General features: G+C 45.3%; 1 protein-coding gene across 6 annotated transcripts in view; it reads right to left on the bottom strand.

The window, feature by feature from the left end:
• The window catches only part of ATXN1 (ataxin 1), a 417826-nt gene that overhangs the window by 140328 nt on the left and 252876 nt on the right, over positions 1-24622 (bottom strand). For all 6 annotated transcript variants that reach the window (XM_043590763.1, XM_043590764.1, XM_043590761.1 and 3 more), the window contains one exon: positions 18741-18866. The gene's annotated coding sequence lies outside the window, so the exon portion shown is untranslated. The remainder of the gene's footprint in view (positions 1-18740; positions 18867-24622) is intronic.

The raw sequence follows: 24622 nt of genomic DNA, 5'->3' as shown, positions 1-24622 counted from the left end.
TGATGCCGAACATTCCATGATCACAACTGAGCCAATGGTTCTTGAAATTCGCTTTGATATATGAGTGCTTTGGATTACAAGTGTGTTTTCAGAATGACTTATGCTCACAAACCAAGGTTTTACTGTATTTATTTGTGTATATACAGAAAACAGTCTGTCAGAAAACAACCCCAAATGCTAACGGTGGTGAACGTCTATGGGTGACAACACCACGGCGGACTTTTTATGCTCCTGCTCTGTATTTTCCTAACTCCTCTTCGAGTGATTGCAAAGATTACTTGGGAAAGACTAATGTTTTCAGTGAAAAGAGTTAACACTCTTTCCATCCCATCATTCAAGTTCCCCATAATGTTCTCCTTGTTAAGAGCCGAGTAGTCAACGCCTTACATAAAAGCTAACGCTTGCTTTAGATCGGCGGTACTGCCTCTCATGACACAAATTACGTCAACAGCCACATCTTGATGCATAAGGGAAAAAAAGGAATGGAAATTCCAAGGACGTACAGTCACGAAAAGTAATGGCATGAGCAGCGAGCCCAGCAGCAAAGGAAAATGCCTTGGGGAGAGTTGAGACAGAGCCCCCCACACTCCTAGCATTTGTTTCCCTGACTCTGGAGGAGGTGTCTTGATTAGTCTATTTAAAAAGTTGTTATTGTAAAAAAAAAAAATCCTAGCTAAAATTAACAGTAAAGTGCACAAGATACGCAGAAACACCCCATGATGCAAATTATTTATGAAGATACTGTAGCAGCATGACCAGGAATTGGCATGACTCACAGTTACTCTACAACAGAGACGTGCTCCCCATCAACAAACCAGAGGGATGTGCGTTCCAGTCACCAATGTCGGATTTTCAGGTTTGTTCTGAGATATCCATCAAACCGTTGCTTTAAATCCTGAGCGGGGAGTGGAGGTCCTCGGGGTGGGGAGGGGGTGTACGGAAGATGTGTCCCAGCGGCACTGTTTTTAAAGATAGATTAGATCTACCATTTTCCCTAAGCAGTTTCATCTTGAAATCTGTTACAGGAAGTACCTTTAATCAAAAGCCATCTGTTTCGAATACTCCCTTTCTATGGGCATAGATTCACAATAGCTATTTAACGGTAGTTCATTTTTTAGGCACATTGCTAGTATCTTTCCTGCAGCTTTCAATTCTGTTGTGATCAAATAGGAGTATGAGAAAGCCAGAAGACTTAGAACAGTTGGCTTTGACCTTTCTCACCTGCGCTAACAACCCCGTCCCAAAGTTTAATAGGAGAAGGTGAACTATTGCCCTAAAGGAAGACTAAAGATTGTCTGAAGATCCCATGTATTCATGTCTTTTCTGTTCCCTCTGAAACACGGATATGCTCTTGGTAAGATATTCGATTTCCGGTTCAACCTAGTGACCACCAAATAGTTTCACTCTGTTTACCTACCAAATGGGGAGTTGTAGCAATGGCAATCGTCACAGAATAACGGTGCCAATGACAATATAAATGAGGACAATAATTTGTCTCAATAGCCTTGATAGTAACATCCTTGAGAACTAATAAACTCTGAGGCTAGAACTTAAAGTAATAATTTAGGTTAGGACTAATAAATTAGTTTATAAGGCAATAACCGTTACCTTATAAGGGGGGAAGTACTATCTAATGGTTATCAGAATAACTTCTGTTTGTAAGGGAGTCGCTGAGGGATTAATGAACTGTCACTGAAACCAGGAAGCCAGTGTATGTTACCCCTGGGCCATGAGTTGCTAGTATACACGGACGTACACAGTTACAAATCAACCCGGAGGAGCACATTAACTGAAGCAGTCAAACCTTCATGCCCTTTCTGAGGGGACGGAGGTTAGCAACATGCTAAGTGGATGTATGCGTTTCTAAGATGTATGTGACTGATGTCGGAAATACTGCAATTCAGAGCACCCAGAAGCTCAGTGCTACTTAAGAATGCATACCAAACGGTCCTTCAGCGGCAAGGGGGAAGCATAGACCATTAGAAGTCACTTCTAGAAGGTAGAGGGGACATAGATGGCCACCTTGTTGTCTTACTTTTGAACAGAAGAACAGAAACTTACTTAGACTGATGCTTCTTCTGAGCAGAAGCACAAAAAACTAGGTAGGTTGGTGATAGAAAACTACATGAGAGGTGGATCCTTGCTTCTAGACGAAGGCTTTGCACCTACAAGTGCAGGAAGGTTGATCTGAAGGTTTCTAAAATCTGCCAAACCTCTGCAGCGGATAAAGTTGCTCTTTGCCTACCCAAAACTTCTAGAAAGGCAGCATTTTTAAGGTTCAATCACAGACACGGAGTGAGCAGTCAAAAAAATATCTGATGAATGAATGAATGAATGAATGAATGAATGAATGGTTTATTTCGAGCTGTCTGTGTGTGACATTTTACCGAAGCCTGAAAAACCAACATCAAACAACGGACAAGGGTCCTGTCCTTAAGAAACTTCTATTCTACAGAAGAGGCAAACTGTAATAAGCAATTTTAATATGGCTGTGACACTTGTAGAAATAAGGCAAGGCTATAAATAAGGAGCAAACCGTGGAGGCGGGATGGGCAGAGGAAATTCCTAAGATAGGATCCGACTAAACTAATTCACACCAAGGTGAGAATATCTTACCAGTGACCTCTGCCACTGGATCAGTAGGATTTTGATAGAAAACAACAGGAAGTTTTAGTCAATACTTGAAGACCAGGACCGGTGGCATTTCAGGTATGCGGTAAGAGACTGGCCAAGAAGATACTTCACGTGAGGTCAGCAGGTGGAAGTTCTACCTCGTTCTATCATAAGAAAGGGTTCAAAGAGGGTAGGTATGTGTCTCCTTCGAGCAGTTGCATTTAGCAAGCACATAAAAGGAAGCCGATGGAGGTCTTGAGCAGATATTTGCACACGCGTGTTCACAGCAGCAAAGAGAGGAAGCAGCCCAAGTGTTCACTGATGGACCAAATGTGGTCTGTCTATCCATACAGTGGAATACTACTCAACCTTAAAAAGGAAGGACATTCTGGGGAGCCTGGGTGGCTCAGTCGGTTAAGCATCTGACTCTTGATTTTGGCTCAGGTCATGATCTCACGATTCACGAGATCAAGCACAGAGCCTGCTTGGGACTCTCTCTTTCCCTCTTTCTGCCCCTCCCCGCTTGCTCGCTCTCTCTCTCTCTCTCTCTCTCTCTCGCTCTCTCTCTCTCAAAAATAAATAAATACATGAAATTATTATTAAGTTATTAGTTATTTTATCTGAAGAGTGATAGTATAGAGGTCAGAATGGGTAGTATACGTATTGATCAGGTGGGTAGCTGCCTGCTTCATAATAGGTTGGAAACAAATGATACCCAGAAGATTTCCTCCAGGATTGGCTGAAATTCCTGCATTAAACAAATTCAACCCTTAGGTCCCCAAGCCCTTGCAAAATGCAAATATCCTGGCCAAAGTCCCTATCAGCTTCATGTGTGATTTCTCCACAGGTCAACCCAGGTACATGAACTGATTTCAGGCACTTGAGGGGAGGGGCCAGATTGGGTCTGAAAAGGAGAAGAGGAAGATATAACACTGACTGCAGACTCTAGAACCGCTGAGATCAGATTGTGCCTACTTGGAAATTTTCCCCACACCATAGATGACCTTTTGCCATGGGTTTTCATACAATTTGTGGCTCCTTATTCGGACACTCACCCTTCCATCTGAAAGATCCCCAGCAATAAAAACAAACAAACGAACGAACGAACAAACAAAAGGTATGACTTAACACCTAGAGTTTTATCAGAAGATCAACACAACTTCCGCCCAATATTTTCGACCATGGTGACCTATTTTATCACAGAAACTGATCTGAGTTTTCAGTTTCATCAACTGAAATACGGTAGTCAAATTTAAGATCAAGTTGGGATAAGTAAATACACAGGTCTCCAGAGCTTTGCATTTCTGAGTTCGCTGCAGCAAGTAGGCGGAGCTTGAAGACTCCAGGTCTGTGAACGATGTACCGATGAGACAGACAGACCGGATCGGAGGGCCTTTTATGTCAAATGAAAACTGCAGCTCACGGCGATCCTTGTGGCCGGATTACAGAGTGAGACTAGACAGCTAGTTGAGCACAAGGCTGCCATGTTCTCTGGAGTCATCCCAAGCCTCCCGGCTGCCGGCCTTGAGATTACAATGACTGCCTCTGTGCATTAACCCAAGAAGCAATCCAGGGTATCTTTGAAAAAAGTCCCACTCAGCCCGACTTCACTGTATTATTAACATTTCTAAATAATAAACAACAGGACGTGGTTCTGATCAAAGTGCTGACCTTCCTTGTGCCCTACTCTGGTCTCCCGTGGATCAGCGTGACCGCATCACTTAAAGTACAGGTGGGTGAGGAAAGAAGCTGACAGAACGTAGTGGAATGATACACAGGTGGCAGAAGGTACACACACCTGCATCATCATCCCGCTTTCAAAATAAGATTCTATTTGCTTCCTCTATACTCTATATACTCCAGGACGGACTGAATACATATTTATAAAGGGACACACATTATTTGGATTAACAGTCCATGCGACACCTCATATACGGTCACGGCTCTGTACAGAAGAAGCACGGGAGTTGGATGTTCCTTCGGTCACCCATACTGTTCTGCTCTCTCCTTCACGGGTTCTCCTCTAGTCTCTGTGCTGGAAGCCGGACCAGACGGAGCACAATGCACCAAATCTTTCTTTTAGTATCAAATGCAATGAGTCCGTGTCTATGCGATGATCTGCTATTAAAGCAAATAGGCAGGATTAGGGATTCCAAAACATGCCATGTTTTCATTTCTATGTCACGGGAGTATGCCGCCGGCCAAATCTGGGCACTTTAAATTACAAGGTCTCCCGCTGCACGTTTCTTTATCAGTCCTCCATGTAATTGTTTGACTAAGACTCTGATACAAACACCTAACATGCTTGCTGTTTCTCAGCAGGAAAAAAAAAAATGCCTTCGGCCTTTGACCCAACACTGGGGTTCCTCAAACCCTTTCCTGTCCTTGCAAACACATCCCATTGAGGTATCAGTGCCTGCCGGTAACAGCTGGCACGTACAGGCGCTAAACCGCGCGGCCGTGCAGAGCAGTGCCCCCCGACTGAAGTCGATGCGGACATAACGCTCCCCTACCAGTGAGCACGAAATGAAGAGCTCATATGGCCAAGGGTCCTCACCGGAAGGTGATTTATAAAAGGCTGTTGGAACGCTTTAAATGGGGAAGACATGGGACTCAGCTCACCAAGTGCTCCACCTGCCCTCACCGGATCACATTCTGGGTTTTTAGTTTGCCTTCCTGTCTTCCTCTATCCCCTCGTTTTCCAAGTATTCTCAGTTATATGGTTAAGGATGGTGTCCATCACGCAAGGACAGAAGAAATCAGGGACCATCTGCGGCAGCCTGCACCGCCCTGCCGACACTCTTCTGTATTATTATTTTTTTTCTTTTTTTACTGAAAAGTTTGAAAGAAAACATGGCAAATTACTGTCTCCTTCATGCACATTTCGGCGCCCCTCTCCCCACTTTTTATCTATAAAAGATAATTACTTTCAGCATTTGAGTTACAGTCCGAGGCCTGAAACATCCCGTCGTCCCCACCCCACCCTGATATCGGGCACCTTCAGTGACAACAAACTGGCCCCCAAACGTATCGGTGAAAAACCACAAGTTCTCACTCTCGGTGACTCGAATTAGTGAAATGAAACAGTCGTTTCTATTTTAGTAGTTATAAAGAGTTACACTTCATAGTACAGTTAAAAGGTCAGTTCTAGAAATTAATGGGTGAGACCTGGTCCCGTCAGAGGGCAGAGAAGGATTTTTTTACAGTGCCCGACGGCCCTTGGAACACACTGTCTGTGTGGGGGTCGCTGGGAGACCTGCTGGAAAGAAGAGTCTTCAAAGGGGATGACGTCGTAAATCGCTCGCCAGGAGACGGCACTTTCAGAGATGGTCTTTCAATAAACCCACTGGCAGATACTTGGGAATCCCAGTCCACAGGGGTCTGGCGGGAGCGAGCCAGTGAGTGGCTGATGTGATAAATGCTGCCAGCAAGATCCAACTCCCTCAAGGTGTTCTGAGTTCTGCAGACTTCATACGTCTAGGGCTCGTGACCTGCACCTCTGTCTTCCTGGACCTACCTCGGAGGACCGCCGCCCTTTGTCTGGTCATGCTGTTTAGAAAGCATATGTCAACTTGGAACCAGCTCTCAGCTACAGCACTTCTGCCTTCCCCGAGCTACCCCTGGGACATCTTTTTGGAAACGCCCCTCAGTAGTCCGGGCTAAGAAATGCTTTCAGGCTTTTGCCATCCAACCACGTTTTTGTCGATCTTATTGACTGGGTCAACATCCTGATTAAAATCCTTTGACGACTCTTCTCCGGTCTTCCAGACAGACTCCCAGCATCTCGGCAGAGCTTCCTGAGAAGGCACTTCACCGTCTGGCCTCCTAGCCTGACGCTTCTGGCCGGCTCTGCTTTAGCCACTCTGGATTAGTTGTGGTTCCAATGCACCAGCTTCTCTCCTTACCCCTGAGCTCATCGCACATTGTCCACCATGCAACAAAGCTGCTGTCTCCCTCCTCCCTTGAATCTGGGCTCATTAGGCGGCTGGCTTTGGCCAAAGGGAGATGAGCAAGGCTCTTGCCAGCAGAGGCTGCAAGGCACTTGTGTGCTGGGGTCTGTCCTCTCTTGCTGTCCTTGGGACCCCTGAGATCGTGATATGAAGAAGCTCAGACAGGCGCACTGGCGAACGACAGGCCACGTGGAGCAGGCACAAGCCATCCCAGATGAAGCTTGCCTCTCCTTCAGCAGCTAGACGTCGGGATGAGGTCATCATGGTTCAACCGGTCTGAGCCAAGTGGGCTGGATTAGAAGAGCCCAGTTGACATGCAGCATCACAAGAAATATGTTTGTCATAGGAAGCCACTAAATGTTGGGGTTGTTTGTTACACAGTATGTACATACCAATATACTCTCTTTGTTTCCTGCCTAACACCCACCCATTCTTCAAGTCTGAGGATGAAGGCCTCTCTGACTCTGGAAGTTGCCAGACTGGTCTGCATCCATAGCATCCTGTGGGTACCACTGATGGAGCACTTGCAACAGTATAAAGTGGTTGCCTATTTTCTCATCCCTCCTAGTAACGGAAAGCTCCTTCAGCCATTGCAGATGTCCTCCTTAGAACACACACTCAGCAAACATTTGCTGAAAGAAGAGACAGGAATGTGTATATCTATCTTCTGGATTTTTCTATCTTGCACTCAAAAGAACTGCACTAGGTCATTTTTACCTACCGGCACCTAGATATGGTAACTACACAAAAATATATAATAATGTTTTTCTTTTTTAGAGTTTCACTCATCTCAATAGCCTTTGGGAATCTCCCTACTCTTTTTATAGACGAGACTATCATATCTTCCAAACCTACTGGGCCTTTCAGTTTGACTAATATGAAAAAAATCACCTAAAATTCCAAGGGCCCTCAGCAGATATGCACATGGATAAATCTGACCAGTGTTATCACCTACACCCTCGTAACTAATCTACCATGGCTGTCAAAGTAGCAGAAGGTTTTAACAGTACGTAACTGATTTCACTATCAATGCAACGACATTGACGGTTAATGACAATTGATATTGCAGAAGGACCATTTCTACGACAAAGAGACCAGCAAATAGTAGTTCTTTACCTGTTCATTTCAGCAACACATCATGATAAATTCTCTTCTGTGAAGTTTATCATCCTACAGCTGGCACAGTTACTAGGGAGCAATCACTGGGCCAAAACAACATGTTATCTCATTTAATTCTCTCAGCAATCTTGCAAGGTGGGTCTGACCAACCCTATTTTAAAGGAAAGGGGAACAGAACTCGGGGAAGTTGGGCAATTTCCCAAGGACACACAGATAACGAGTGGCAGGTCTGGGATTTGAGCCCAAATAGGATTCCAAATGTCTCTTATTTGGAATAATACCTTTAAGTCTAATACCGTTGAGTGGGAGTGATAACTATCTTCCTTTGGAAGACAAGGAAATACAGGCACAGAGAGCGCTTGCTCATGGTCGCAGAGGGGCGGGAATGGGAGGAGACCCCAGATGTCCATTCTTAGCCTGATGCTCCCGCTCCTGGACCGAACCCAAGGCATCTCTAGCCTTTCCTTAGTTATTACCATTTACAGTCATGCCTACCTCTGTGACTGACAACAACAAACTCAAGAGAGCCTACTGTGAATCTAGGTAGGCTGTGAAAACAAACATATGAAGCAGGAGGTTCATGAGGCCTAATTGGGTATCATCTGCCATACCCAGTTTCTTAAAAAATAAGCAATCGTCAAACCTTGGGGTGCCTGGGTGGCTCAGTCAGCTGAGCATCTGACTTCGGCTCAGGTCACGAGCTCACGGTTTGTGAGTGTGAGCCCCAGGTCGGGCTCTGTGCTGACAGTGCAAAGCCTGCTTGGGATTCTCTGTCTCCCTCTCTTTCTGCTGCTCTGCTGCTCACTCTCTTTCTCTCTCTCTCTCTCCCCACCCTCCCAGGGTCCCTGGGTGGCTCAGTCAGTTGAGTGTCTGACTCTTGATTTCAGCTCAGGTCATGATCCCAGGGGTATGGGATCGAGCCCTATGTCAGGTTCCATGCTCAGCATGGAGCTTAAAGATTCTCTCTCTCTTCTTCTGCCCCTCTCCCCTGCTCTCTCTCTCTCTAAAATAAAGATAATTAAAAAAAAAGATTCTCTCTCTTCCTCTGTCCCCCTTCCCCACTCACGTTCTCTCTCAAATAAAGAAAAAAACAAAAATAAAAATAAATTAAAAAAAAACCCACTTCAACAACTTAAATGATGACCTTTTGGGCACACCACCCACTATCAAATAGAACTGAATTATTTTATTTGTTAAGAAACATGTTGGGGACATAGGATGCTCTGAGAGTATAAACAGCTACCTGCATGCTTCTTTTTTGTCCCCAAATCATTTCTCTTAATTCTAGTCCTGGATCTTCAACATCTATCCTTATTCCAGGTAGGGAAGAGGGAATCAGCATCTGCCGAGTGTATAAAAGCTGCGCTGAAAACGTTCAGTGACCCCAGAACTGGTTTCCCCGGCATGGAGACGCAGTACCATACGGTTACATCTTAGACAATATGGTCATTCAGTGGAGGAAATGATCAGAGGTTTCTGACAGCGCAGAAATTCTCTCAGTAATGAAAGGAAAAGTACTAATGATACTTCATATCATTTGTAAGTTTCAAATGTCCCGGGGACATCCCATTTATCAGATTCCCTCGCTTTCCATCTCTCAGTAAGGTTTCCAAGTAGACCTGCCCTTAGCTCTTTCTTCGTGAAACATGTCCTAACATCTCCGTGCTAACACAGACAGAAGCAACCCTAGGAGAAAATGTCATCCAGAGTCATTGGCTGGGAGCCTCCACAATGAAGTGCCTATAGAATAAACTCCCCAAGGCATCCAATGTCAATTGGTGGCCCAACTTTAGACTTCATCTAGACAAGGCCAACTAGGTGAGAGACTTTAAGATATAATACTCAGGATTTCTACGTTCTTCTGGATCCAAATCAGAAAAGGGGAAAAAAAATCATTGGGCGCCAATTCATTTTGACATAAAGGGAGGAAGAGAGTAATTAAGAAGAAGAGGACAAGGTTAGTAGTGTTCCTTTTCAATGCTGGGTACGTGGATCAATTACAGGAGCACAGCAAGGAAGCTCTGGTTACACCCGGCTGCTTTCAGGCCAGAAGGGTCAACAGGAAAAGGAACCAAGATCCAACGCCGTGGTGTTTCCCTCTATGCTCCCTCTCCTGACCCGATTCCTCGCAAACAGCTCCCCGTGTCCCCAACTCTGAACGCCAGTGCTGATGAACGACCAGAACATTAACCCAACTCACAAGCAAAACTGATACCATCCAATGTTCTGAGATGGACTAGTATCCTGGCCTGGCAGTCCCCACGTTCACCTGGACTACCCACTCATCGGTCGGTTATTCGTCATGCATGCTATCTGTATCAGAACGACCACGTGGTCCGCAATCCTCAGTAAGGGACAGTCCCAGGATACTGACATCCCTTCCTGGAGGCCTTCCCAGATGAAGGAAATGGAAACTCCTCCACGAGCAACGTGACTGCCAACTCCCTCCTGACCCCCCGGAGGCCACCGTCTTCCACTGCCACTCCCTCGCCTGCCTTTAGAGAAGTGCCAGCCCGCAGGTTGCTAGGATAAGGTGGCGTCATTGCTGGGGCACAGAAATAGATCGCCAGAGTGCTGGGAACCTGGATTTCCAACTCCAATGACAGCAACAAGACACCATTTGGCAGCTAATCTCCTCTACTAAAGGGAGCGACAGACTGACAGGACCCATCGCCCTCACCTTGACATGCTATCTTTTCATCTACACTTGTGCCCTGCGTGCTGGTGACAGAGTAGGGGCAAGAAACTCACTTCACAGAAAGGCCGAATGACTCTACTATGAATTATGGGAGCCGGTAGACGGACGCAGTCACCCACGGACATTTGTATGGTTAATTTCTCAGTGTCCTGAAAACGGGGGGAGGGAGCTTGTTCACAAGCAGAAGCGTGAGACCCAGAAAACAGGTAGAGCAACTGAGGTTGCCAAAAGGAAGGGAAAAGAAATCTGTTTGTACAGGCCACAGCTGTCCCCTTTCTGAACAATAACATCCTAATCTCGTGCCCCCTTTTCTTGGCGAACAAAGAAGAAAAGGCAAAGAAGACTGGAAAACTAGGGCTTGCCATGGTAGAAGAAGGGAGCAGTCTTTGTGCCCAGCTCTCTTTGTTCCGCAGAGTCAGTTTTACAATGCTTATAACGGGTAGCAACTCGTAGAAGCCCAGGGCATTAAGACTGCCTATTCAAGTCTTGGATTTTAGCCCTGGAGAAATTACAATTTTTCAGCTCTATGCAAACTACAAAGGCTGGCGAAGAAAAAAAGGAAAATGAAATGAAGAGCAAACTAACGGAAATTTTAGAAAACTATTCTAGAAAAACTGTTTTCATTTCTAGATGCACAGAGTGCAGCGTCTCAAAGTCCACGAGGACAGCCGTTGTGCAGGCTGAAAGGTCCAGGTACTCGTGCAAGGGTCCTATGCAGGGAATTCGGCCGGCATGGTGGACAAGCCTCATCCTGGCCCGACACTTGAGGCCAGAAGGAAGATGGTGAGCAAGATGTGTGTTGTAAAGACACAGGGAAAGACGTGGAATTTCTACATGGAAGAAGATGGCTCAGAGTCCAAAGGGTGACAAGAACTTGCCTGAGTTTTAGAAATGGAAGATTCTAAAAAGATTGCCACTTGTATCCCATTAAAATTTCCATGGGGGAAGGGGTTCTACTTAAGTCATTTTAGAACATAAGCACAAATAGAAAAAAAAAAGAAAGACTGAAAAACCAACTTCCTCCAACACAGGCTTCAAACAATGAATTTTACTATGCCACCTAAAAAGCATTTAAAAAATTTTTTTAATGTTTATTTATTTTCGAAAGAGAGAGTGAGAGAGACAGAGAGCAAGTGGGGGAGGGGCAGAGAGAGAGGGAGACACAGAATCCGAAGCAGGCTCAAGGCTCCGAGCCGTCGGCGCAGAGCCCGACTCGGGGCTCGAACCCATGAACCATGAGATCATGACCTGAGCCGAAGTCGGACGCTTAACTGACCGAGCCACCCAGACACCCCTAAAAAGCATTTTATACTTGTTGAAAATTACTTTTTCTGAATCAGGCAAACATATGTATTTAGGTGCCTGCAAAAAGTTAGCTTAATGTTCAAGAGGTACAGGTGATGAGTTAATTCTTTCCAGAAGATTCCACTTAGCACGATTTACTGTATAGCTACCACTTGACATTTAACATGAATATTCATCAGGGGAGTGGTTACATGATTTTCTGGTACTTGACAAATGATTGTTTTACCAAAGTGAAAAACTGGGGAGAATTAAAAGAACAAAGTTATCTTTCTCTTGGTCTTTTTTGACATCGGTCCCAAGGAACAATTTCTTTGCTGGTGAGAAAGAACCAATAGATTTTGTTCGGGCTTTCTGACAAAACAACGTTATTTTGTTCCTATTTGCGCCTCACTTTTCTGTAGGGAGGCAAAAGAAAACAACACTCTTTTAGGGGTTCAAAGTCTAAGGTATGATATAGTGTGTAAGAAATAAGTAACATCAGTCATATTTTAATAAAGACGATGGATCCGATCAACCTCGGAGATGTCCAGGAACATGGGACTTGCTTGATCTCTATCTGAAAGAATTGTCAGAGGCTATTTCCCTCCTGGGACAGCCCCACTAGCTAGTCACTGCTTTGGTGAACAAGGATTCCTCACCAGTGGGTGCTTCAAAAAACACCCCTCGAGAAGTATTTTTACTTCTGGTGTGGTTTCTGTCTTCAAGTTCAAGTTCAAAACACTATACTTACTTGGGTTGAAGGGCATCATTTCTTTAAGTGACCCGAGGGCTTGCTTCAGCTTTTGCAAATAAACATCTAAGACTGATCCTAAAGGAGAATGGTTCTCTGATGCTAGAAATCCCCACTCTATGTCTTTGTTGGCTGTCTTACCACATCGTTTCTGACGGAGAGAACTTTCTGACCATGAAGTCTCGTTTGCCCAGACGCAGGAGCAGGTAAGTAAGAGACTAGCTGTATCCGCTCTCCCTCCCTTGCCTTCTCAAAGCACACACAGACATCGGGCTAAAGTCCTGCCCTTTGCTTCAAGGTCTAATTCTGATGTGCATCAGTGCTTGAAGCCTTCCCTGAAAACCCAGCTCTGAACACCCTTACCCACCATCCCTTCTGGGGCACCTGACTCCCATGCCAAGTGCATAGCCCCCCACCCAGGGCTCCGTCAGCAAAGTCTCCGAGAGCAGCAAATATCGATTACACATCACTGTTTCCCTAACGGACTTCAGCACACCTTGGCACACAGCAGTCTTTTAATAAGTATCCTTTAGTTAGTGAATTCCAATCTTAAAGAGAACACAAAGCCTTTTAACCTCCGCACTACTCGGCTGGAAAGCAGCCTCACCAGGTCGCGGACGTGTCCTTTCCCCAACAGAGCACGAATATTGTAGAAGATGCACGGGCATTAATCTTTGCTTCCGCAACGTCTGGGTGTCCTGTGTATCTCTCTCTCTCTCCTCCCCGAGATGCAGAGATGCCGGGGGGGGGGGGGCGCTGAGGGCTGGGGGAAAATGAAGCCAAGGGGAAGGGGTGTGCCTGGAACGTGCTGGACTCAGGAAGCACCTCTGACATCAACTCTCAGAAGCAGTCGCTCCTGCGAAGGGCCTGCCGAAGGGGCAACGGCCAGGAGCTAGTGAGACCACCACTAAGACGTGGTTAAAGGAAGTCCGAGAAGTGCAGAGAAAAGGCTGAAAACGCCGGGAGACCCGAGGCCACACAAGACGGCCCCGAGTACTTGCGCAGAATGGCTCAGTCAGAGCCTTTACAACATGCACTCCCATCCCCAGGACCGTCCACAGCAAGGACTAAAAGCATCGAGAGGGGCTCCTCATTATTCTCACAGCAAGATCTCCCCTTCTCCCCTGATTCCCCCTATCTACTTCAGGGTTTGGGATTTTTTTTTTCTTTTTTATGATAGTGCTAGAGAATTTGGTGTCACAGATGGCAAATCTAAAAGGTACAAATTGACAGACACGCGGGAAATTCCCAAATCACTCTTATCAGAGCGCGTGGATGTAATTCCCTCACTCTGGGGATTAGAAATTCAGCTGCCGCTTTTCAAAGCTTAGGAAGACAGCATAATGCTGTCTAAATAGGCACACAGGTGTTTGTTTTGGCCTTCCCGTTTCTTCCGAGGAAAAACGTAACTCTTGCACTCAGAAGTTCTTTGGCAAAAGGGGTCAAGAAACCCACAAAAATCCAAGAAGCCTTTGTTGTTGTCATCCTCAAAAGCCATGTAGGATGATGCCGCCCTAAGAAAGCCTTTGGGAATTCCCTCTCTCACACCGTGGAGCCGATGAATGGACCTAACTGGTATGGGCATACTATTTCCTTGACCCAATTTGTGCATCATCCAGAAGTGAAGGAAATGTAAATGATGCTATTCAGTAAATGGTGAGTTTCTTTTTAGGTAGATCCTGTCCTTCAAGCCTGGCTCCCGCTTTGGGAACAAGTGTAAACATCGAAGGTAATGAAATGGTGTGACGGTAAGAGACAAAACCACCACCATTCACAGAAAGCCAGGTCAGGCGGCTCAAAAACAACTGATGAAGCGAACCACTCAAATGGAAAATGAGAGGAAATACACAAGGTGCGGCACCATGCAGGATTTTTTTTTAAGTATCAGAAAATCCCCAAACTCTATTGATAGTTCTATAAAACATTTTTTAAAACAAATTGTTTCCTTTCCCACATTTACTTATACCCATCACAGACATTTAGTGTCTATTTCTAAGGAAAAGAAAATAGATGATCTCTCCAGGCCACCCCCCTACATGATGAAACGACTGTCAGATTCAAGCAAGTCTCATGAGAACCGTGTTTATATTCCCTTTTCTAAGGGGCAACTAACACTTTTCTTAGATACTCAGTCAACTATTTACTGAGTACCCACTCAGTACTCAGCCACAGGTGTTGTGGATCCATCTGATAATAACGATGATGATGATAATAATAATAATAATAATAATAATAATAATAATATCCCTGCTTTCATGGGGCTTACAGTCTGGTTGAGGAAATGGACAATTAACAAGTAAATATGTAATACATAGGTGATTCAAAGGAAAATGAAGTAGGCTAGCAAGCACAGAGGGACGAGGTGGGTGCTACACAGGTCAGGAGAGGCTGCTCTGAAAGGTAACTCGAGAAGCAGAAAAGCTTAAGAAAGAAATAGAGATCATCACTGCCTCCTTGCATGTCCGCAAAGCAATATTTGAGTGGAGGGGGACAGTTTTTAAAAAGTTACTTTCAAAAGTGGCTCGTATTTAATTTTCAAAAAAACCAATGACTTGTGGTTTAAATGACGAAATTTAAATTTAAGTGACTACATTTAATTTAAACGACTGATTTAAATGACTAAAACTGTACTCGTAGAAGGCACTCAAATGAACACCTTTGAGTTGTCCTACGGTATCTGGGAGGGTCCTGTGGAAAGGATGTCATGATGATGATAAACTCACACTCTATCTATCTATCTATCTATCTATCTATCTATCTATCTATCGTGGGTTTTTTGCCATATGATTATGCTCAACATTTTATAAAGCAGTTATATGCACCTGGGTGGTATAGTTGGTTAGGCACCTGACTCTCGATCTCCGCTCAGGTCAGGATCTCACAGTTTGTGAGTTTGAGCACTGATGGAGCAGAGCCCGCTTGGGATTCTGTCTCTCCCCCTCTGCCCCTCCCAGGTGTGCTCTCTCTCTCTCTCTCTCTCTCTCTCTCTCTCAAAATGAAGAAATAAACTTAAAAAAAAAAAAGCGGTTGTAAATTGAAGTCGTGCCAAATCATTGACTTTTAGAAGCCAAACGGGGCAAAAGCAAGGTCCAGCCTGCCTCCTCCAAGCTGATACATTATGCAACGTGACATGTAGGGCAGGAAGAACCACCAGAGGCCACTTAACTCAACTTTCTCATGTTACTCCTCCTAAATCAGGCCCCTGGGGCTCTAGGGGTTCCAAAGTTCCAAGGTTAGCTGCAACATCATGCAGAAAACCCGGATCTCCTGACCCGTAGGTAAGTTTTCCTTACCATCCCCTTCTTGTACAAAGATACCACAGTCTGAGACACTTCCAGGAGCGACGTTCATCTGCCAGAAAGACGGTGGCAGATTTGAGAGGCGGTTAGTGGCAACAGGCCGAGGGGTCCTGCAGAGGCAATATGTCTGTGGCGCAATCTGCAAGGAATTCTGAGGACAGAAGCCGCGCATCCCAATAGCTGCTATGACAGTTCCTCCAATGTTTCTCTACATTCCGACACCATCTATGTGCGAGCACACGTTCTTTGAAAATCTCCTGTCTTCCCTACGGCATAGGCTTTCGGACACCAAGGACCCCAAAGTATGAACTCAATGTAAAAAAGCGCTAGGATCCTAAAAGTTAACTGATGGCCAAGATGACTCATTGCACAACTTGCTGAAAAACTGGGACCCTGCCCCCCTGCCACTCCCTACAAAGCAAATGCAGTCTGGAAGAGGAAGTCCTAAGCTCTGAAGGAGTTCACTAGAATTTAGTACTTTCTTCCTTTCTCACAACACACTCCCTTCACAGAAGGATTTTAAAATTACTTTAGTTGGCCATGTGGCATCTTCAATTTTACACTTCAGAACTTCTTTGAAAACCTCATTTAATGTTTGGGGTTTGACAGGGTATCACATGAGCATTTCAAAGCAACGGTTTAAAAAAAAAAACCCCACCAGATTTGAAACAAAAGCTATTTTGATTTTAGTATCTGCATTATTCATTTAAATGTAACCTGAAACCTAGAGCGTTTTTTTCCATAAGACACTTGTTTCCTGAGATGAAAACTCTTTCTAAAATATCACCAGAGATAAAGAAGTCACCAAAAGTGTATTCTCAAGGCCACCTGATTGGGAAGATCATTTCTAGTAAAATGCACTACTACTCTAGGATCCAAATGATTCCTTAATAGTGACAGAAAGTTAAAAACAATTTTTTCAATGTTTATTTTTGAGAGAGAGAGAGAAAGAGAGAGACAGAGCGAGAGTGGGGGGGGGCGGTCAGAGAGAGAGGGAGACATAGAATCCGAAACAGGCTCCAGGCTCTGACCTGTCAGCACAGAGCCCGACGTGGGGCTTGAACTCATGAACCGCGAGATCATGACCTGAGCTGAAGTCGGACGCTCAACCGACTGAGCCACCCAGGTACCCCAACAGTGACAGAAATTTTTACAATAAGAGAGATTTTTTAGTAAGTATTCAAGTGCCTTACACAACACTGTGCCCTTTACAGGGACCCCAAACGAAGATGTCAACCTATCGATTAACAGGTTATTTGTTGTTGCATATAGATGTACAAAATAAAAGAGTAACGTATAGACTTAACAAAATAACACTTCATGGGGGGTAGTGACTTGCCAAAGGTTTCAGACTTTCTTGACCTGAACCATAGGACCAGGAATCGAGTTCGGGTCTGTTGATTCTGGGAGCTATATATTTTCACCAGAACCAGCATGATCACATGCACGAAATGCTAACACACTAAAACTCCAGTGTTTTCCACCAGTGACATGTGGCACTGGGAGATTTTAAATTTAATAAGCTTATTTTAATAGGACAATTTAACTCTGAGGAAATACAGATAAAGCAGCATATTTTAATACAAATGTTCAGAAAACCATGAAATAAAAAAAATGCAGTGGAAATTTTATTTTTCAGTGTCAATGCTTTCCCTCCCTGATAGACGCACTCCTCCCGCTGCAGTATCTTACTCTTTCAAAATCATTTGTGCAACTGGAAAAATAGAGGTGAAAAAAATCCCTGGAAAACTTCCTGACTGAATTATTAAGAAGCCAAAAAGAGGGGCGCCTGGGTGGCTCAGTCAGTTAAGCATCCAGCTTTGGCTTGGGTCATGATCTCACGGTTTATGAGTTCGAGCCCCATATGGGGCTCTGGGCTGACAGCTCGGAGCCTGGAGCCTGCTTCGGATTCTGGGTCTCCTTCTCTCTGCCCCTCCCTCACTCATGCTCTGTCTCCCTCTCTCTCTTTCTCAAAAACTAAACATTAAAAAAATTTTTTTGAATAAGCTAAAAACTTATTATATAAAATTACATATGTATACATACACACAAATATATGTATTTATGTATATTTAATATATACACAAATACATGATATATATTAAATATGTATGTATATAAATATGCATGTATGTATTTTACACACACACACACACACACACACACGCAGAGTCCTGGTCAAAGCTAGTTCTTAGTTTTCTAAAACTTGAAGACAATACATTGACAGCCAATCCTGGGTTTCCTGCAGCTGTATTCTTTCCCCCATTAAAACTTTGTCAACTTCTTTCTTTTCTTTTTTGGACACAATTTAGCAATGAGGTAAAATCTCCAGAAAGCAACACAGCTGGTCCAATTCCTGAGTTTTGTGGCGGATAAGCTCCTTGATATCCATAGTGTGCTATCTCTTCAACTCCTCGATACTAAAGTTCCTTGTGAAAAGCAACCCGCAGCTGATACGTTACTAACCCCCAAATCCTGCCCCTGCACCTTAATACCAACCAGTAAATCAGCCCGTTTTGAATAAGAGAAGCACCCAAAAACCACCGAGTGTATTTGCATACCTCAGATTTTTGAAAGCCAGGAAAAAAAAAAAAATTCATTCCAGAAAAAAACTTCACATAAATAAACATAATTGCTGGGTGGAAATCCCGGTTGCTGATCCTTAGCCCAGAGGATTTGACTCCCTACCCACCAACCTAAAAGAATCGTAATAGCCCAGGTGAAAGAGTTTGCTCTGAACCTGACACTGCATAAGTGTACCAGGAGAAAGGGCGTTCCAACAGCGAAAGGAATCACTATATTCGTCTCTTGTACACCAGACGTAGATAATGAGCAGTGCCCCACAGAAGCCGAGAGAAAGACAGGCTCACGGCAAAGAAAGACAGAACCACTCCTCTAAAAAAAGAAATTAATTGGATGATCACTTAGAACTCATGCTAATACCCCTTCATCGCCCTGGCTCAGTGACATCCAATGATTCACAAAACCTTCCAAGGCAAGCCACCGCAGCGCTCTGGTTAACTTACAACATTCACTGTGCGCTGTTCACAGGTAGCCCTGGCTTATCCTTCACCATGGAGACTTCCCACAAGACGCTGGAGTGCTCCCGGCTCAGGCGTGTTCTTTCTTCCTTCCAGAGGAGTGAGAAATACCTAGCACGGGAGTAGCAGAAAAGAAGAAAAAGAAAAAGGTAAATGCATCATCCAATCACTCCTTATCTCAACAAAAGAAGTCTCGCGATCAGATCAATTAGACTGACAGCTCACCAGAGACCATTTTCCAGTACCCTTGCCTTCAAAGAGAAATTTAGTATCTTTGCCCCTGACCCAGGAGACACAGCGTGGTCTGGCCAGCCTTCTCCCCCCGGGTCGCCCGCGACCCTCCCTGCCCTGTCCCTACCCGCAACCCCCGCCCCCCCCCCCCACCACTGCCACCCATAAAGTTGAAGACAATTCTGGGAGACTTCTGATGCAATCCCAGCTGAGATGCAAATTTGCAACACAGCCTCAAAACATGCCAGTTGATTTCACTCTCTGCAAAAGGGAGGGAGCTAGGACCATCACCTTCTGCTGTTTTCATACCTCACTGGGTTGTTGCAAAGATCAGTAGGATCACTCTTGCAAAGTACTCACAGTTCCCGGGAAGAAAGGCACTATGTAAACGCCAAGTATTATTAGTGGTCATAAGCCTGTTACTGAGCTCGGAGCCAGGATTTAAAAGCCAGTTTTGGCCAGGCACCAACAGTCAACTATCCCTGGGGCACCGAAACGTGCAAAAGTCTGCACGGGCCGCTGTGCTACAACTCCCCTTCCATTGAGGGGTCCAGGGAGGCCCAAGGACCGGAAGCAGAGCTGTCGGGAGGCTCAGAGAGAGAGAGAAAGTGCAGGCTGGATGAGAGCCGGAAGCAAAGGGAAGGGGGGAGTGGAAGGTGGGTGACTGAGGCATGTGCAGGCGCATCGTTATTTGGTCCCTGCCACACGGCTCCCTCCGATTGCTGGTTTACAGGGTTTAGTGAGCTGGAGGTTTGCAGGGCTGTGAAATTTTCCACTTGGCTGTCTGCCATTCCCGCCCACCGAGGATAACACTTCCACACATACACAGAAGAGGCACGCTGAGGCCCTGCTGGAGAAGGACGGGAGAATTTTTGTTTGTTTGTTGCTTTTAAAGAAAAGACCTATTCATATCCTGATCCTTAATGTTTTCCACACCTGGACTTCTTGATTTTTTTCCCCTCCTTTAGGACAGAGCCAGGAACAGCTTTCGCCGGGCCAATAGTATCACATTATTTTGACCTGCGTATTCTCGAGGAGCGTGCTTGAGGTACAGGGACTTACATGAGTGGTCTCGGGGACGACGAGGCACGTAGGACCGAAGCGCTACGCCAGACCCCTGTCTGCTTCCCAATCATCCACAGGCGGCTGCCACGTTTCCCTCTTAAAGCCAGAAGGGCGCCCCGAGCGAGGGCGGGACCCAGTCCTGGCACTGTGGGGGTGACGCTATTTTTAAGGGCAACGTGTGGTCCTCATCTCAGAAAGAGGCCAAAATGAATGACAGCGAATCAGATTGAGAATCCGTAAAACACTGCCAAGTATACCTCAGATGAACTTAAAAAAAAAAAACTGTCCCCCAAAAAGTTAGGACAGAAGGGAGAAAGGAGGTGTCTGCTATTATAATTAACCTGGGCTCTCATAGTGACTGCAGTTTACCAAGCGTTTTCTTCTTCTTCTTTTTCTTTTTTTTTTTAATTGAGTTATAAGCGATGCACCATATTATATGAGTTTCAGGTATACAGCGTGCTTTCTTATTCATTCATTCACCGGACAAGTTTTTCCTTGGTGCTTACTCTACTCACCGACTTCTACGTTCATAATGGTGAACAAAATAGACCGGGACCGTGCCTTTAAGGAGCTCACTGCCTCAAGAGGGACAGACGTGACAGAATGAGTGCTCTCCACTGTTAGTTTATGTGTCGAATCTGAGGATCGGAGAGGCATGGAAAAGAAGGCATCAAGGAAAAAAGAAACACTGTGATTTGCCATCATAATGGGAGTCCCTCACTTAGGAGGGGCTTAGGAAGGCTTCTCTTACAACACTAACAGAGGTGAGCAGAAGTTTGCCAGGTATAGAAAACAGCCTCTGGGTTGTGTGATCCGACTGGAGCTGCACGACTAATGTCTGGTATTTTATCTTTTTTTTTGTTTTTTCCTGCCATTTCAACTGGGTCTCCTTTATCAACAAATGGGCAAGAGAACTGCTCTCGATACCTTGAAATAAGAGCCGTGCCTTCTTTCCGACTGCCAGGCCGTCGGAACAACAAACACTAGGAATTTCTGCTGGAGGAGCACAGTTCAGTGCAGGTAGGATACCTGATGTGACAGGAAAGGAACGGCTGGTTTCCTAATGCATCGCACGTCACCCCGTCATCACAGCGAAATAAAAGGAAGCTCTCTGTTAGCACCTGCGTGCCACAGCTGGAGTTAAGAAAGCCCTCCCCCCGAAACAGCTAAAAACGGATCACGTTCCGTGCAAACTTCTGGAAAAATTCTCCTAGTGACTTGGAGGAGGTTCCAAACTTGCTGGCTTCTGCTTCCCTATCAAGTGGTTTCCACTGGCTCTCTCTTGGACTCAAACAGCATTTATGCCCACCTTCAAGAGTGCCCTGTGAGGCTTTTCATTTGGTTCTCGGTTTAGTTATCGGTGTATTTACCCAGGTAAGCTCCACGATGCAAAGCAGTAAAAAGCAGCGGAAATGTTGTGTTCATCTGAAGTGTTTTCTTAAATTTTTTTTTTTTTTCAACGTTTATTTACTTTTGGGACAGAGAGAGACAGAGCATGAACGGGGGAGGGGCAGAGAGAGAGGGAGACACAGAATCGGAAACAGGCTCCAGGCTCCGAGCCATCAGCCCAGAGCCCGACGCGGGGCTCGAACTCACGGACCGCGAGATCGTGACCTGGCTGAAGTCGGTCGCTTAACCGACTGCGCCACCCAGGCGCCCCGATCTGAAGTGTTTTCTTGTTCCCTATCAACTCCAGTCTGGTACAACTCACTCCTTCCACTAAGGAAAATCAGTTAATTCGCCTTCTTCATCCTGCAAAACTGAGGTATCCTCAGACAGGTTCATTCATGTTCTCCCCATGAATGAAGTGAGCTCGAAAGTGTTCGGAACAAATAGGCCAAACTTCTACTCAAGTCTCGTCCCATTTAAGGCATCCAGGACAAAATGCGATGCCTCCTACAAGTTTCTCATATAACCAACAACTTTAATGATCCTTCAAGTTCAAAGTCTCGAAATAGAAATCCTCACTTTGACTTAGCAGTTTTGACAAACTTTAGCAAACTGGGAAAGAAAAGAGAGACAGCAGGAAAGAGGCCTTCTTGAAACTGAGTGTCCAATACTGCGCCATCAGACGTGGGAAATTATGCGAGGCTGACAGTTTCATCGTCTGTCCAGAGAAGAAAATGACTCATGGCCAATGTCTCCTTCCCCTGACTGCCCACACCACTTACAGTCTCTTCCACATTATTTTGACTCAAGGTCCTTTTCAATTCAGCACTCCATTAGACTGTCTTTCTATACTCCGCTGGCTTGACTTAAGTCTTGAAGGCTTAAAAAGTTTATAAACTCCTTGATGAAAGAAACCTTGACTTTCTTTTGCAGCCTCCTAACAGTATCTAGTAGGAGAGCCTGAATTTAAAAGAAATGATCCATATCCAAAACCTGTTCTACGACTTAACCCTTACTCCAAAGGAATCGCCACTCCATAGCTATAATTTAAGCCTTTCTCACCGGTCTCCGGCCTCCACGGACCCACAAGGGCCTACGCGATCATCCTACCATCCACATGAAAGCCCTCCGTGAACTACAGAACAATTAAGCTGTAACTTCACCTTCTCTCTGTTGTTCTTCCACTCCATTACATTTTGACTCATTAGTGGCTTTTGAACAGTTGCCGTATATAGCCTTGCTTCTCATAGCTTCCCAAAGCCACCGTCAAGGAAACCCCAGTGGATTATGGAGGCGGGGGGTGGAGGCATGGATGGTCTGAAGCAGTGGCTCTCGAATTTCAACCACCATCAGAAACACCAGGAGGTCGCAGATGCCTGCGCCCCCCCCCCCAATTTCTGATTCATTAGACCCAGAGTGGGGCCAGAGAATGCGCATTCCCAACAAGTTCCCAAGTGATGATGGTGCTGCTGGGCCACGGACCACACTTTGAGAACCACTGCTCTAAAGGTAAGCCTTTTGGTCAATGACATGGGCAGACAGAGACGAAGAATCTTTTGGGTGCATTTAATCACTGTAAGATGGCCATACTGGAAAGAATCATACCTGTCTATTCTAGACAGACGGCAATCGGCCCCAAAACCAAAAAGGCCCACGTACCTCATAATCTGGGGAACGTTTTTGTTGCTTCAGTCTTGGACTGTTAGCCCGCTGTCTTCCCGCCGGCTCCAGGTTCCGTTAGGGCCAATTCTGTCATTCATGTCTCCACCGGTCTCTTCCCTCTCTACCAGAAACTTCTTGGCCTAGACATACCCAGCCACTGCTATCCCTAGGAGACCTTCCAACAGTCTCCGCTATGTTCCCGAATAGCTGTTGTCTCTCTCCTGTTCACTGATGTTCAAGTGTGGTATAAATTCATGTCAGTATTTCACCAGGTGCAGCTTAACCTGTCTCCTAAAAGCAGGGGCCTTTTCCTAACAGACTTTCTTCTAGTATTTGGTACAGCTCATCCATAGTTCTTGGAGTTTTCTTTTACTTTTACTGAGCAGACTGGCGGTTTTGCCTGAACAGCATCTTTCTGGAACAATTCCCCCATTCTTTTGTCATCCGAACTGGGGTGACCTCGTGCCTTGGGTGCCGGAGGGGCACGTGACCCATTTCTGGAAGATCAGAACACGTATCCCTCTCACCATGATGGCTGATTTTAGGAACAGGCAATCAGAGCCAACCAGAGGCCTCTCCTCAGACTGGCTGGAATGTGAAAATATGTACTCCCAAAAGCTTGTGAGGAAAGCCCTTTTGAGAACGAGGCTCTGTGACAGGGAACAAGGCTGAACGACACAAAGTGTGAGTCCTGACAACACTGAGGTCCCTTCACTCCAGCCATGCCAAAAGTTCGATTTACCCCCAGACATTTTAGTTTTGTTGTGGCCCCCTAGATGGCCCTCTGCCCTAGTGGACACACACCTTCTCCCAGTTATTCGATCAAGCACTAACCCAGGTGCTGCCATTTTGCAGCTAACATTAAGGTCTCAGATCAGTCGACCTTGAAAGAGAAAGACTATCCTTGGTGGGCCTGACCTAATCAGGTGAGCCCTTCCAGGGGACAGGCTGTTCCAAGAATGAGATTCAAAATGAGAGGACATATGGGGAGAGGGGGCAGCACCCCATGGCAAGTTTCTGGAGATGGACACCAGGTGCTGAGAGTGGCACCCAGCCTATAGCCAGCACTAGAAAGGGGGCCTCAGTCCTATGACCACAAGGAAATAAGCTCTGCCAATAATCATGCGAGTTTGAAGAGGGATGGTGAGCCCCACATGAGAATGCAGTCCAACCAACACCTTGAATTCAGCTTTATGAAACCCTGTGTGGAGCATCCAGCTAAGCGCTGGTATCTGCCGAAGCCACAATAACATGGGTGTGGTTTTAAGCTACTAAGTTATGTTAATTTTTTAGGCAGCAATAGAAAATGAATACATACATGATACAATAATTTTTTTTTTTTTTTTTTTTTTTTGCTTAAATCACTTCGAGTTTTATTTTATCTATTGGTCTCTTGCAACCAAAATATCCCAGGACTCTTTTTTAAGTTTTTAAGTTTTATTAATTATTTTCGAAAGAGAGAGAAACAGAGTGCAAGTGGGGGAGGGGCCGAGAGAGGGGGAGACACAGAATCCGAAGCA

Source organism: Prionailurus bengalensis, chromosome B2, assembly GCF_016509475.1.
Source record: "Prionailurus bengalensis isolate Pbe53 chromosome B2, Fcat_Pben_1.1_paternal_pri, whole genome shotgun sequence".
NCBI lineage: Eukaryota > Metazoa > Chordata > Mammalia > Carnivora > Felidae > Prionailurus > Prionailurus bengalensis.
This window is presented reverse-complemented; position numbering and strand designations above follow the sequence as displayed.